This window comes from Melanerpes formicivorus, unplaced genomic scaffold (assembly GCF_026170545.1).
Source record: "Melanerpes formicivorus ecotype bairdi unplaced genomic scaffold, bMelFor1.0.p_v2 SCAF_3, whole genome shotgun sequence".
Lineage (NCBI taxonomy): Eukaryota > Metazoa > Chordata > Aves > Piciformes > Picidae > Melanerpes > Melanerpes formicivorus.
The window spans coordinates 29,543,753-29,559,372 of NW_027142355.1; the positions used below are offsets into that span (position 1 = coordinate 29,543,753).

General features: G+C 37.2%; 1 protein-coding gene across 5 annotated transcripts in view; it reads right to left on the reverse strand.

Annotated features, from left to right (window-relative positions):
* Positions 1–15,620, reverse strand: part of FOXP2 (forkhead box P2) — a 434,778-nt gene that overhangs the window by 74,248 nt on the left and 344,910 nt on the right. Inside the window, exon 2 of one of the 5 annotated variants that reach the window (XM_068169901.1) lies at positions 14,626–14,696. The exons of the other annotated variants lie outside the window; for them this stretch is intronic. The gene's annotated coding sequence lies outside the window, so the exon portion shown is untranslated. The remainder of the gene's footprint in view (positions 1–14,625; positions 14,697–15,620) is intronic. 5 annotated transcript variants of the gene reach the window in all.

Consider the following 15,620-nt stretch of genomic DNA (forward strand, 5'->3'; position numbering starts at 1 on the left):
CAAAAAGATCAAAGACTACTAACACCTCTCTATATTATATTTTATTATGTCAAAACATGCTGATTGCGTTCAAGATACCGTGTCTTTTTCCCCTCTGACAATCCTGCCCATACAAAAGTCAGGTATATAAAAGGTTATATCTGATGAATGTATACAGCTCTTCAATGATATATGCATTTCAAATCACAAATATTACAGGAACAAGAACTAAAACAGAAATTTAAACTTTTTTGCCTGTACAAAGTGTTTAAAGAACAAATATTATCTAAAGCTTTATGGATTTTGGTGTGAGTAATGGGATATGAAGCTCTAGGACAATGGTATAAATTTGCCCCAGGTCAATGACAGCCAGGAATTATTGCCAGCTCAAACTATTTGATGGCAAATAATATTCCAGTTTCACTTCAGTTTCTAATGAGCTACAGTTCTCACAAAACAATTATCAGCATAATGAGCTATAAGACCTCCAGAAAGCTCAAGGACTGTATGGTGTACTGACTAAACCATCTTTCTTAAAGTATTGTACTACTTGTGTATCAGAAAATTGCACCATTTCCCTCCTACAAGACAATGCCAGCGAATACACAGACTGCCTGCAGCTAGGTAAATCACAGTGCGTAACTTCAACAGTTTAAATTAGGAGGAGTGTCTATATACTATTTATACAGTTAAGAAAGAAAGAGAGAAGCTCCTTTAGATCACAATTCAGACAGAATAAATTGAGCTCTGTTCTGAATTTTGAGTTGTTCTCTGTGACAGTTTCCTCTCTGAATCACGCAAGACACTTCCCAATGTAGGCACATAACAACATTTGGTGATAAAAATAATCTCCTTTCTGCCTTGGAAAGAAAGATTGGTGCACAACTGAACCCCACAGAAGTAAAGCAGCAGAGAACTTCCTACATGTAGCCATTCAGAGCCACTAAAATGATAATTAAAGTGAAATTGTATGAGATAGTCTGTGCGCTTTCAAACCAAAAATGTACTACCAACAGGCAAATTTTAGTATATACTTAAACAGGTACCAATGAAAATGTTTTATTAGTCTTACATATCTGTTTGAAAAAATTATTATACCGTGCTAGATAATGGAATTCTTCTACTGTTGCTGTGTTTCAATTTGCAATACACAAAGATAGCCCCAGAAATTTTCAGCAGAATTGCTGACCTTTGCTGCCTTAGGTTTCTAATTGTTTAAAAACCCCTGAAATTCATCAATAGCACATTGTATTTTAAAGCAATTTCATTTGATATTCCAAATCTACAAAAAAAACCTTATCCAAACAGTTCAAAACCACTTTCCCCACATGTCCAAATCAAACCCCATCCCGAGTTACTCTATTATCACCATCTTAAAATTTTCTGCATTTGCATTTTCATTATCCTGTAAAATGTGCAACAAGCCAGAGGCTCTCATATGTATCCTCAGTCTTCAAGCAGTGGAGAATTGTTCTAATGAATTCTCAGTTTAAGAGGAAGTAAAGACTAGCCAAAAGAAATATCCTTCTTAGCCCATTCTGATGCTTTTTCCCCACTTAAAGTAGAAGAGCGTGAAACAATTCTTGTACCTACAAAACAGAAGCAATTCCACTTTCCCAAAGAAGGCTCCAAATAGTAAACACAAAACAGATAGAATAGAAAAATTCAGCCCAACTGAACCCTGACTAGTTGAAAACTTAACTTAGAACACATTACTCTATTCACCAAATAGCCAAGGAACTTCATGTAACCAAAATAAAGTTCTTCACCTGATGTCAAAAATGGGAGAATGAATCAGGGTCTATTTTGAAATTATGGATATTGTGATTAGTTGAACATACATAATCCGCAACTGTGTAGCATGATTTTCAAAGCTAGACAATTCCTAAGCCAGAATCCCATTTAAGCATGTATGTATAAGGATCAAACTTTCAAATCTGTGTAGGTTGATGGGGTTTTTGTGCACTGTGGCACTCGGGTGTCTTAGTCCCCTGTACTCCTCAGAACAAGGACTGACACGGTAACCTTTCAGACCTCTACTTTCTTGCCTGTATAGGAGCTGAATATTGACAATCTGATTGCATGCATATATAGTGTGATACATTCTGGTCAAATTCTCTTCTTGTTCACATCCCTGTAAACACAGCATACTAAGAGGACATTGAAGTTAACAGTACAATCTCAGTGGAAACTGATATAAATAAAGAGTCACGATGGATGTTACTGTTGCACCTGCCTGGTTTTAAGTGTTATTTAATATTATAAGGCTGTGTGGTACAGAATGCATCTTCCCCTGGGGAAGCACATTTCCCCAGATTTAAGTTCAATTTTCAGTTACATAATGCTCAGAAAAATTGGCTTATCGACAATAGGAGGAAATACCTTTCTTCAGCTATCATTTATGCCCATGCAAAATCTAGCCGCAATGTTGTATGCCTGAATTTGCACATTACTTTCTTACATGTTCTGTGGCTAATTATCAGATCAATTTGATAGTAAAAAAAATCTTTATTAAAGATTAATATTTAAAAATGCATTTTTACTGGTCTTGGGATTTGCTCTTTTTAAAAACATACAACATACAGCTATTGACAGCAGCAAAATAAAGATAACTTTGTATGCGATCAAATGATGAAACCCACAGTTTTCATCTCCAGCTCACATAAGCACACCCAAGGCATAAACTGTGGCCAGTACACAGGTTACAGAGCTATTCCTCCATATAACCCTTGTGCAAAAGATCCAGTTAAGGAAAATTTCAGACAGAAATGTAAGAGACTAGGATCACAGTGATTTGGGCATCACTGCCACCTTGCCCAGGACCCACATAGCATACCCAAGATTTCCAATCTAAGTCATGTCCCTTCCACATTGCAGTTGCAGAAGATGTAAAATACCGTATCCAAGCATATCAACAGCACACCTTATGGATGCCATTGAGACAGAGATAAATGAAACATTTTCTAATCTCAGTCAAATAGCCTGTTACAGGAAAGTTACCTCTTGACCCTGACAATGCTAACAAGCATTCTATAGCTTTACTTACATGGGACACATGGGTATGAACTGGTGTTTCTTGCTCCTCCCTCTGGATAAACCAGATCACACTCAAATTTAAGCTATGACAGCTACCATTTGGACCATGGAGCAGTTGATGTGTAGACACTTCTCAGGCTTTTATGGATTAGTCCAGTCCACCTATTTTACTGTCTAGTGGTTGAATTAAACCCCTTGTCTGTCCTTTTTTAGGCTCTTTCGTACAGTTCATGATAAAAGGGGTCCACACTACCAATCATGAAATGCAGGTCTGAAGCCCAACCATCTGCTTCTCAGAGCCTGAAGAGCAAATAAAGCAAGTTGCTTTCTGTCTCTACACTACAACAAAATTAATTGTGTGTACTGTGAAGCACTGGATAGGGAAAGGTTTGCTGTAAAGAAAACAGAGCTACTGCAGTCACTAACTCATTTCTAACCATTAGCGCTCCCTGCCCAGTTCTGGCAACAGTCACAGATTAAAACAGTTCAAGGAAACAGTGACAAACAGCAATTTAGAAAGAGTCTTTCATTACTTAAAACAGTGCTGTGGAGTTTAGCGTAATTTCTCATCACTTTTATTGGTTTTGTGTCTTTAGGGTGTGTAATGGAAAGGTGGGGTTTTTGGGACATAAGGAAAATGGATTAATGAATCCTTAGTGAATTAATACATGGGCTTCACACTTCTTTTGTAAGAAGCAGTCCCAGTTAAAATAGCATGTACAGGATTTTTTAAAAGGAAAATAAATGGCCCAATGTGTAACTTTGGAGTAGGGTTTGGGATTTGTTGTTTTCATTTTACTAAATTACATGTATTGGGACTTTTAAAATTAAATTACATGGATGTATTTCACAAAATGTTCTCAAATGGCTTGGAGAACATGTGGAAAGCATATTCATACATGGACACGAGCTACGAAGACAGTGAAATGAAAGATTATGACAATTGTTAGTTTTAATGTGATAAACAGTGGCCACAGAACAGTCCAGATTCTACCAACATGTTTAATAGTGTTAAAGCAACAACGTCTTATGTTGTGTGTCTTAATCCTGTACTGTACATTTTAAAATACTGACTCCTGCTAAAGGAGCAAGTACACCCAAGAGCTCTTGGCAAGCCCTCAGGCAGGCTACTTTAACCACGATCCGGAAGGCACAGAAGTATCCTGAAGCCACCCTACTATTAAGTCCTGAGACTGAAAATAAGTTCCAAGGTTCCAAGAACCTCAAATCTGATGCCTGTACACACATCTGTATTAGGATGTGCATAATTATCTGCTACTCACTCTCTCACAAGAGCAATTGCTTTTCACAGGCATAAGTGCATGTGCACCTAACCTCTGCTTAATGTTCTAGCCAGCTAGAAACCACCGCAGCATTCCATGTTCTTGTGGTGTGTCCCAAGAGTGAAAGAATTGCAATTTTCCCTGTTCTGTATAAAATAAAACCACTTTCACATCTAGAGTAGATATTTCTACATGCCTGATTTTCTTTTGCTATCTGTCTTGCTGTTTTTTCATACAATTACCTAACTGTATAACAAACATAGTGTTTGAAAACTGTACTGAGGTATGTCCTGGTGCACACACTGCTTTTTCTGCCACTGTTCTTACACTGTGTAACATCATGTGGCAATTTTGTAAGATGTGACATGGTTATTAGCCTGAGTACTTTTTTGTCTTTTCAGAAATAAATATAGAAAGCGAGTAACAGAACAGTAACTCAATCTTTTGGTTCACTTTAATAATGAAATGTCAAAAGTGTCATCTAAAAGACAAAAAAAGCTTATGGAGATTAAAAGAACTGAAGAAGTAAAATGAGGTCCAGGGGAAACATAAACCATACCATGGGAGTTTGTCACAGCACAACCTCACTCTCTTTGTCTCATATTAAATCCCTACCTCAGACGAACGTATAAAAGTATCACATCACGGAGCAATCTAGTATGCATCTGAGCTGATGAGGGCCTCATCAGAATATTAACTTTAATACTTTCGTAGTATCTTAGCATGAACCAGTGACTCATAGACCAGGTTTGTGCCATATCATTTTAAGCATCTTACTGATGTCTGTTTACCCTGGGCATTTCCTTTAGGCAACACAAGACAAAGTGCAAATCCACGGACAAATCTAATCAATGCAAACCCATAACAGTACATATCTGTCAGGCTTTCTACTACCAATGCAGGTTAGACTGACTCTGCTTCTTACAGGGTTATCTAAAGTCAAATGCTTTAGGTTAGCCAAGAGGAATCTGGACTTTCTGGTAGTTCATCTGAAAGGCCACAAGGTTCCTGGGTGCGAGTAGCAGAAGCACTGTCCTGTGTACCATGTGTTGCTCTCAAACAAGAGAAGATTCACCAGTAATTCTATTAACACTGATGTCCTATAAAGAATACAGAAATATAGCAATTAAACTGGAGTAAATATAGTTTCACAACATCTTTCAAGAAGAGATTTGAAAGCCATTCATGGCTTCAGCCTCTGGTATCTCCTGAAAGTTTCTGCTGGCTTGTGACTCCAACCAGGCTTGTCGCCATTCCCTGCTCCTGTTCTCACAGTACAGCTCAAAGCAGAGTTATTTTTCAACATATTGTTCCTTTACCCAAACACACTACCATCAGCAGTCTTAGGAGACTGCCAATGCACAGTATATATTTAAGTATCTTCCATTTACTGAAATGTCACCTCCTTCATTAGACACAGGTGAGTGTTTCTGTCCTTTCACTGTCTTTCTATGTTACCTGTCAATGACTTTTTTTTTTGTTCAAGACTATGGAAATACTGATCCTGGTTTCTCAATCTCTGGTTTTAGTCTAAATTAGTGCCTAGTCTTAGTATCAAAATACAAAGTGTTACCTAGAGTGGAGCAAATTTACAGTTTTCTTTAGAAACCATGTCACATATCACAACCACCTATCGTCAGCCACTGCCTAGGAATGTACTGCAACACAGCTGAAATCCTCTCAACTCATCACCTTGTGAGAACACTGGCCATGGTAAGGTAACAGCTTTTTCAAACCACAAAAATTAGACAGTAAGCCTGTATTGGGTTTGGCCAAGATGGAGCTGATTCTCCTCAGAGCATCTTTTGCAGTGCTGTTTTGCAGCGATGAAGATTAACAATGGACTATTGTGGCCTGAATGAACTGACACCACCACTGAGTGCATCTGTACCAGACATACTGGAGCTCCAGTATGAGCTGAAGTTGAGCAACAACAAGCCTTTGAGCAGATCAAGCAGGAGATAGCTTGTGTGGTACCACGTAGGCTAAACCAGATGGGACCATTGGTGCACAATGTCGTCTACACCATGGGAGTCTCTGGTAGAAAACATTAGGTGAAATCCAAGGTTGAGCATTAGGGTTTTGGAGTAGGGGATATCAAGGATCGGAAGCCCACTACACCCCAACTAGAAAGGACATTCTAGCATCATATGAGGGAGTTTGAGCTGCTTCAGAAGGAGTGGGTACAGAAGCACCTCTCTTCTTAGCAACCTGATTGCCTGTGCTACACTGGATGTTCCGAGGGAACATCCCCTCTACACATCATGTGAACAGTGCTACATGGAATAAGTTGGTAGCACTGATTATGCAATGAACTCAACTGGGGAAACCCAACCACCAAGGAATTCTGGAACAGATTACAGATTACAGACTGGTCAGAAGGCAGAGATTTCAGAGCATTGCCTGAGAAGGTCTTTCATGCCCAGGATGCACCACCATATAATGAGTTCCCTGAAGATGAATAGTGTTATGCTTTGCTTAATGATGGATCATGTTGTACAGTAGGAAACCATCAGAAGAGGAAAGCTGCTGTATGGAGTTCCACACAACAAGTTGTTGAGGCTGCTGAAGGAGAAGGTGAGTCGAGTCAATAAGCAGAAGTGAAAGCCATCCAACTGACCCTAAAGATTGCTGAGCAAGAAAAGTGGCCAATACGCTATGCTTATATTGATTCCAGTGGCTAATGTCCTGTGGAGGTAGCTACAGCAGTGGAAGATCAATTGGCAATGCAGGAGCATGCCCATCTGGGCATGCTGCACTGTGGCAGGACATTGCCGCTCGAGTAGAAAACATGGCTTTAAAGGGAGACAATTTTATATTGGTGGAGCATATGATATTGATGAAATAACTTACTGGAACACACTACTTGATAGAGGCTGAAATGATTGAAGGAGAAATACAGATGGATCTTCAGTGACACACTTGTTGAGAAACAATTTCCAAGTACAGATTTTTATTGCCATCAAAAAAATGGAATGAAAAAGACCCAGTTTCTGTAACAGGCTAATTAAAATAGATCTAGGAAATATACAGATTTTTTAAAAAGTTTAGAACTCCCAATGCAAAAAAAGTATGAAAATTACTTTCTTTTATCATTTTAATAACAATGTCTGATTTGTCAAAATAACAGTAAAAACTCTATAAATATCTGTTAAGGGATTATTCCAATAGCATGAAAAACTCTAGTGAAGAAATGACACAGAATTTGCATATAAAAGGCTGCTTAAAACTGACAGGCACATAAACAGAAAATATGTGCTATAAAATTAGTCATTTTTAAGCATAGGTCTTCAAATAAAGCTGGCATAGCACCTTCCTTTTAGCTAACTCATTCTCAAGAGCAACCGCAAAAATGGTGTAGCACTTAGCAACATATTTTCTCCAGTCTTGTATACAAATAATAGCTTGATGATTACAATCTTTGAACACATCTTCATTAGCTTACCTTAAAATAGTGTTGATATTTCTTGAATAATCTATTTTTGTGGAGGATGTCATCACACACTTATAAAATAAAAGTATTATTTATCTTTTCAAAAGATGATCAGAACTGCTATTAGATATCAGAGGCTGCTTGTCAAAACCCCCCACATACATAGCACTCCCAGGGCTACCGAACAGAATGTATATTTTTGGAGTTCTTCTAATGCAACATTTGTAGGGAAATGTAGAGCTTTAATATGCTTAGCAAGAGACAAAAGCCATTTTGGTCTCCCAAGTCCTTTTAATCAGAAATAAAAGCAGCACACTTCAAGCCAAGCACACTGTGAAACAACATTCTAACTTTAAATTAATGCAAACCATAGAAAGTGTATTGCTTTGGGAAAAAAAAAAAAAAAAAAAAGTTCTGACAATTGGAAGAAAATATTTTGCCACTTCTTAAACTCAAAATGTTGACTGTCAAAAAGAAACAAAAGCGAGTTTCATTTAAAGGCTGTGATGGTCAGGGTCATGTCCCATGTCCTTGTCCCCTAGTGACTGAAGAAAAGTCACACAGGGCCTGAAAACACCCTGAGGACCTGCATTCTAGTTTCTCACTTGCTGTTTAATCACCAGGCTCCAGAAACTCAGTCTTTTCTTTCAACTATTCCACTTGAGAGCAATACTGGCACCCTATGCACTGGGCTATTGAGTACCAATGGCTCCCTCAGTTGCTGGAGCAGACCAAGAACTGGCTCTTCTCCCTGCTCACAGGCTGACAGAAGGGGAATTCAACTCCCCTACTCCCTACACCTCAGAAAGCAACCATCAGTTTTAGATGGAGAAGGGGCTGGAACTATATTCTCTGTTAGCTTTGAAAATAACAAGTTTTAAAGTCCTTAATTTTTAAACCTGTTGTTCAAAATGTATTTCCATAAAACTGCCTAGCATTTAATAAAGTAATACTTTCCAGAGCTCTCTAAGTATTGTTCTATTGAAAATTATAGATTCATAGGAATTTGGTTTTATTTGGGTCTCTAGACCCAAAAGCAGTTGCACAGCTTTCATCCTAGGAAAATTCAGTATTACTTAAATCATAGTGTAAACTTGAAATAGGTACAAAACCTTCTGCAAGATCTGACCCACAAATTTCTGTTTAAAATTACAAACTGTACAAACATCTATTTCCCTCTCACTTTTATTTAGTTTTAGAACCTATACAGAGATTATCTTAATAGAAATGAGATACTCATTCATTTGGTGGTTGGACTAGATGATCTTTGGAAGTCCCTCCCAACACAGACCATTCAGTAATGCTGTGATTCTCAGAGTAACAGATGAAGCTTCATTTTTATACTGTTTGGATTACTCATAAAAACCCCTCAAAAGTCAACATACACATAGACATAATTGCTGAAACCACTGATTAGCAACCAAATATGAACTAATTTCATTAAAAGAAATAAGCTAAAATAAAAGTATTTCTACTAAAAATACCAAAGCCCAGAGCAAAAAGAAGACACCTTGACAAGTGAACTAGTAAATACCTCTCTTGGAAAGTTGAATAAACTCTTTTGTCTCTGAGAGACATTTATACAAAATTTAATAAACTTTAAGCAATGAAGATTCTACAACACTTCCATCAAGCCTATTCCCATACTTTCTTTCTTCACCCATGTTCCCAAAGTTATTTGACATGTAAGACAAACTCTATTTGCACCAGTTAGAGCTTATTTTTGCTGGTAGATGTGTACCTGCAAGTATAAAAAACTGTATAAATGTTTAGCAAGGATATAACTGAAGATGACAAAATTAATATTTTGTAGTGGAATGGTAAGAAGATGTCTTTCACTACTGTTTTACTTAATTCTTGCTGTAATAATTAGGCTTCACTACATGTTACAAACATAAGAAAATGCAGATTTGGACCTAAATACCTGAGCCAACTGTGAAACCAGTAGCAATCTGAACTCAGCATCAGCTTTGCCCCTAATTTGACACTGACAACAACTGGTTCCCCTTAGAACTGACCACAGGAAGGAAGGTCATTGCTAGAACTGGGCTTAACAAAGTCTGGAAGTATTAATTTAAATACTGTATGACCTAGAATATTACTCTTCTGACAAAACACAGCATTACAGCTCATGCATACACAGGGTTTACAGTATTCCTAAAGAAAAGATCGTACCACCTTCTCAGTACCACCTTCTACATTTTACCAGAGCTTCTGCAGGATGACACTGAGATCTGCCTCTACATTAAACCCAAGAACTGAAAAATTATTTTCCATTCAGAAGTGCACACAAGTTCAAAACTACCATGTTTTATAAGCCATGTATTACAGAAATGTTTCAATTTTGCTTGAATATGCAGCAAAACAATCCAGTTCTGAAACACAAAAAGCAAGCAATAACCAACAGCATGAAAAAGAACTTCCTTGATTTCAAGCAATTCTGAATTTCCAACCACAGCAAACACTACAAAGGCTAAAAATATTTTACCAAACTGGTAAAAAAATCTCTGCTTATTTGACATTTGAAGAGTTTTCTAGAGTATAGGCATTCAGACTCAGTTACAAGTCACAAAGGCTAGATAAAAAGATTTAGGGAGAAGAAGCGATCTGAACAGTCAACTCAATTAGAATGAACAGTTAAGGATTTTTCCTAAGTTGTTAATGATGGATAACTTTATTTTCTCTACAAACGTTATGAACACTATACAAATATCAAACAGTGGTAACAAATACAAGGAAATTAGAATAGGATTTACACATGGTAGGAAGACACAGTTAGGACGCGCAGGTAACCTAGAAGGGAACATGATGTTGGCATCTTCTTGTTTATAGAGTTGCTGAAAAGGTTTAAGGTATTTACTCTTTCTCAGGGAACGAGGAAGTCTTTAGGGGCTATTTAAAAAGGTGTATCTGTCTATCTGTTTCTAGTCAGTGATGACACAGTCATTACTGGAAATTTCTGAATGGCAAACTCATTAAATGGCTGAAGTCACACTCTAGCTAAGTTTTGCTAAATGTCAGAAATCTTGAGGCAGTTTTTTAAATGAATGAATTTTGAATGAAACTAAAGTGCATCTCCCGGTTTAAAGTGCAAAAGCACTGAGAAATAAATAACTATAATCTCTCTGTTACTTTGTAGGTGATGGCACAATGTGTGTGTTTTGGAAATCTCTGGGGACACAGATCTTTGAAAAAAACAGCTCCATCACACCCACCTCACTACAGCTGTTTAGATTTCACTGTACATGTAACATTAAAGGCAAGGAGATTTCAGGCTGAATAACATTTACATTTGCAGTAATACACACTGTGGGGATGACTTTTTCTTTAATAAGCTTCTAACATTTCCCTGCCTTATACACTGATGATTTAAAGATAATTATGAAGAACCACAAGAATAAGATAACTAGATGATTATGACTGCAATATGACCAGTAGTTTCATTACTTCAGTATATCTACAAAATCCTCAGAAGCAATTTATACTTTTTACTCTGGAGCACAAATGTCTCTTGCACTATCTAGACTTTTGAGAACAAGATACTATGACTTAGAAAAGAAACTAAAATTCCTAGAAGTATGTAATGTTATATCTACTTGGCCAAATGGATTAGCAAGCTTGATATGTGAGCATCTGCTTTTTAATATCTCAAACAATTTGATAGCAAGTTCTTCATATTACACAACTTCTGAGTGTGCTTTACCACACATTCTATAATGTATTTTCACAAATTGCTTTCTACTGTAATTCAAAGTCCTTGTTTAGTGTACTGAAGTGTGACATATGCATGCATTTATAAATCCATATTTCATGTTATATATATATACACACACACACCCCCAAAATGTTAAATATGCTAGCTAGTCAAACCCCCAAATTTGATATATATAAACAGATCCTCTTGATTTTTGTCTTTCTATTCTGCTCAAAGATAACTGGAAAGCTACAAAATTGTTAAAACCAGGAAATAAAACACACTTCGTAACTACTCATTATCAAGGGAATATTGTTTTAACAAGATGTATGGAATCACATTATCATTCTATTTATTCAATAATCTTGATGTTGTTACAAGACTGAGACAGTTATCAAAGCAGGGGATCACTCTCATAAGGAAGGATCACATTACTAATGGGACAGAGATGTCACATAAACTACAGTGTCAAAAAGATAGCAAATACAGGATTGAGCTTGTAATGGTAATGAATTTATGTTGGCATACATGGCTTCAACAAAACAACTGGTATTTGATAAGCACATAGGTAGCTGTTTTTAAAACTACTATCATCATAGTGATGACTTAATGCAATTTCTTGTAAATTTATCTTTCGTTTTGTACTCACATAGATTCAAAATCTGTAAGTACTTCCTACTGACAGTACTTTCAAATGTCTTTCATTAACTCAGTCTTGCAATGATAACTATACAAATAGCTTTACTTCTTTTGAAACTAAATGAATATTGATGGCAAGTACTATAAAACAACTTGACATTTTAGGACATTGGTCCTCAAGATTTGCATAGGTTTTCAACTAAACCTGTTTCCTCAGAGAAATTTTAGGAATACTCTTCATGATTCTTTCCATGCCCACTTAGTAACTAGTAGCAAAGCTAACATTTTTTATACCTTTTTTATTCTTTCATATAGTTTTAGTAAAAAAAGAACAGACTGGGCATGCAGCTTCTTTTACTACTTGATTTCTGTGTGTAGCTGATAACAATGCCCATTCTTTCACCTACATGGCATAACGAAGTCGGAGACATACTGAAATTCAAGATCATCACAAACTGTTTTCAATACACATTCTTCTACCCTCACAGCTTCTAGACCCTACTCAATATGATTCGGTCTCATATCTATTATGGAGATATTAATAAAACTATACAGTTGCAAGAAGACCTGGAATCTAGTAACTTTAAAAATATGATTATAGGTCTGTAGGCAAAACTCCAACGCTGCCTTTTATCTATCATTCAATGGCGTGTTTGTAAGAGATGGATGGAGGTAGTTTCACTTTTGCTAGTTTTACCCTTAACTACTGCTAATGTGCTGCCTTTTATTTCATCTAGTTTATGACAGACACAGTGTATGAAACCATATGAAGAGAATAGGCTGCCTTTGAACAACCAAGTGGTTAGTTACTTGAAGTCATAAAAAGGTACCATTATACCTGCAGTGCTACAATGGCCTTTATGTGTAAATAAAAACTTTGAATTTTAGATATGTCTGTGAATTACAGACATATTTATGTATATGAATAAACAGAAGATGGAGAGGTGGCATGGTGAGTTAACAGAGCAAGGATGGCACATTGTTCACAAGTGGTGAATTCAGACAGAAGCCAATTCAGGACTAAATACCAAACAAGATCCAAGTCCAGGTATCTTTTGTATATTTCTACTGAAAGCCAGCTTCCTAAGGCTATCAGCATACAGGACAGAATTTTCTGAACAAATAACTCTGTTTCTATTTTCTTCTCTGTTAATTATGATTAACAGAGTAGTTACCATCATAACAACATGACATTTGTTCAAAAAAGAGTAACTTTAATAGCAGCTGCTTCATTTGGTATTCCTCAGAAACCAATAATGGGCAGACACCCTTCAGGTCCTGCACTTGGGTCCACCCCATGGTACACTACAGACTTGGGTATGTGCGGTTGCAATACTGCAACTTGGAGTGGGACCTGAGGGTAGTGGTTGATAGCCAGTTGAATATGAGTCACCAGTGTGCCCAGGTAGCCAAGAAAACCAAGCCATTAAAACACTGTAGCCAGCAGGAACTGGGAGGTGATGATACTCCTGTACTTAGCACGGGTGAGGCCACACCACATGTACTGTGTTGAATTTTGGGCACCTTACTGTAGGAAGGCCATTGAGAACATTGAATGTGTCCAGAGAACAGCAACAAGGCTCATGAAGGGCCTTGAATGCATGTCCCATGATGAAATGAACAGCTGAGGGAACTGGGATTGTACAGTCTGAAGAAAAGAAGGCTGAGGGTGGACCATATCACTGTCTTCAACTACCTGAAGGGAGGTTGGAGCCAGGAGGGGGCAAGGATCTTCTTTTCTACAGGACTAGAGGAAATTGTGCCCAGCTGCACCAGGGCAGATTTAGGCTGGATATTAGGAAATCTTTCTTCACTGAAAGGGTTATCAAACATTGGAATAGTCTGCCCAGGGCAGTGGTGGAGTCACCATCCCTGGAAGTCTTTAAGGAGCATGTGCACCAGGCACTTAGGGACATGGTTCAGTGCTGATCCTTTAGTGTTGGGTCGAAGGCTGAATGATCCAGAAGGCCTCTTCCAACCACATATATTATGTGATTCTGTGATTCCTTATCTCATATTTCTGTAGGTTATTGCACAGACAGTATATATGAAGCTCCAGCCCCAGATTTATAGAACAGTTAGTAAATGCAGAGCAAAATTTGGGAATGGATTACCATAACTTGATCTGAAGCAAAACTAAAATGGTAAAACTGACTGAAGAAGGGAAACTCTTAGAAAAATATCTTCTGAACTCTCCTAGATATCATCCTTAGCGATAGTTATAACAAGATTATATGGCTAAGGTATTTTGCACTACTTCTCTCTTTGCAGCTTAATCATGGTTGATAATGAAAACCACCATCAAGCTAGCTGCAGGTAAAATAAAGTTTGCATGGCCATCATACTGCCATTCCAAAAGCACAGGGAGAGTCTGCTACTGGGACTTTTAAAAGGCATAGAGTCCCACTTAGTTGCTTTACTGCTACTTTATGCCAATCACGCTACTTGATACACAGCAGAAGTCTTGTCAGGAATGCTGTCTACATCCTAAGTGAAAAACAAAACTCCAAAAGTGAACGTGAGGGACAGAAACTATAGAAATGAGGAAAAATTTCACTTACATTTATCCAAGATGGCTGTCGCTATTACTGTTGAAACTCTGCTATGGGCTGAGGTCACAAGACCCTGTAAGCTAAAATAGAGAAGCTTCAGCTGAGGGTAACTGAAGCTGCAGCACATTAAAACACATTTTAAGGTTATAGGTATTGATTGGAGTTTTAGTTTCTTGATCTATTTTTCCCAAAGCATGAAAAATGACCTCTACTTTTTGGTCATTTTTCAAGCCTGGAGGGAAGAGATTTTCAGTAGTATCCTCTACCTCGTTGTAAGTTGTATGTATGTTTTATACAGTACATGACATGATAGTATGAGGGTTTCATCGTCATGAGTTTGGAGTTGCCATACTATTCACAGATGGTCAAACCATATGTGATTTCTGCAGATTCTCCCAAACAAAACTAGAACAAAACCTTTATACAACATCACATCATCATGTATGTAGGAAATGTGAATTATACAAAAGTTAGCTTAAAAAATCTTTTAAAATGTATTAAAATATAACATGGAGATTTTCTTTTTCTTTTTTTTTCCTTTCTGGAAAAGGTAACTTTAAATGATGTATCTCTGAGGGAGTCTGATAACTTTCACATCTTAGAAATACCAAATAACTTTAAAATTATTTTCATATGCATATGAATACTGTAGTTCGAAAAATCTATTGCATCTTAACCTCCCAGGGCTTAAATCAAGTGTGTGATCTACTAGGCAGCTAGAATGTTCTCTTATAAAGACCCTACCGTTGGTTTCAGTAAGTGGCAAGATATTGAATTTGGCACTAATTCTGGATCTGAGATTCTCTCATGTGGTCCAAAAGCCACTGGGCTTTTGGGAAAAGAACTGATGTGCAACAGAAAAAAAAAAAAAAGGAAAAAAAAAAGGGGGGAAAAAAAGTAACTAGAAAATAATGTTGCATGTGATAATCATCTATGCGGATACACACTTGTGTATGTGCATGTATAAACAAAGCAGTGTGCAACCCCCAATTTCTAGGAAAAGT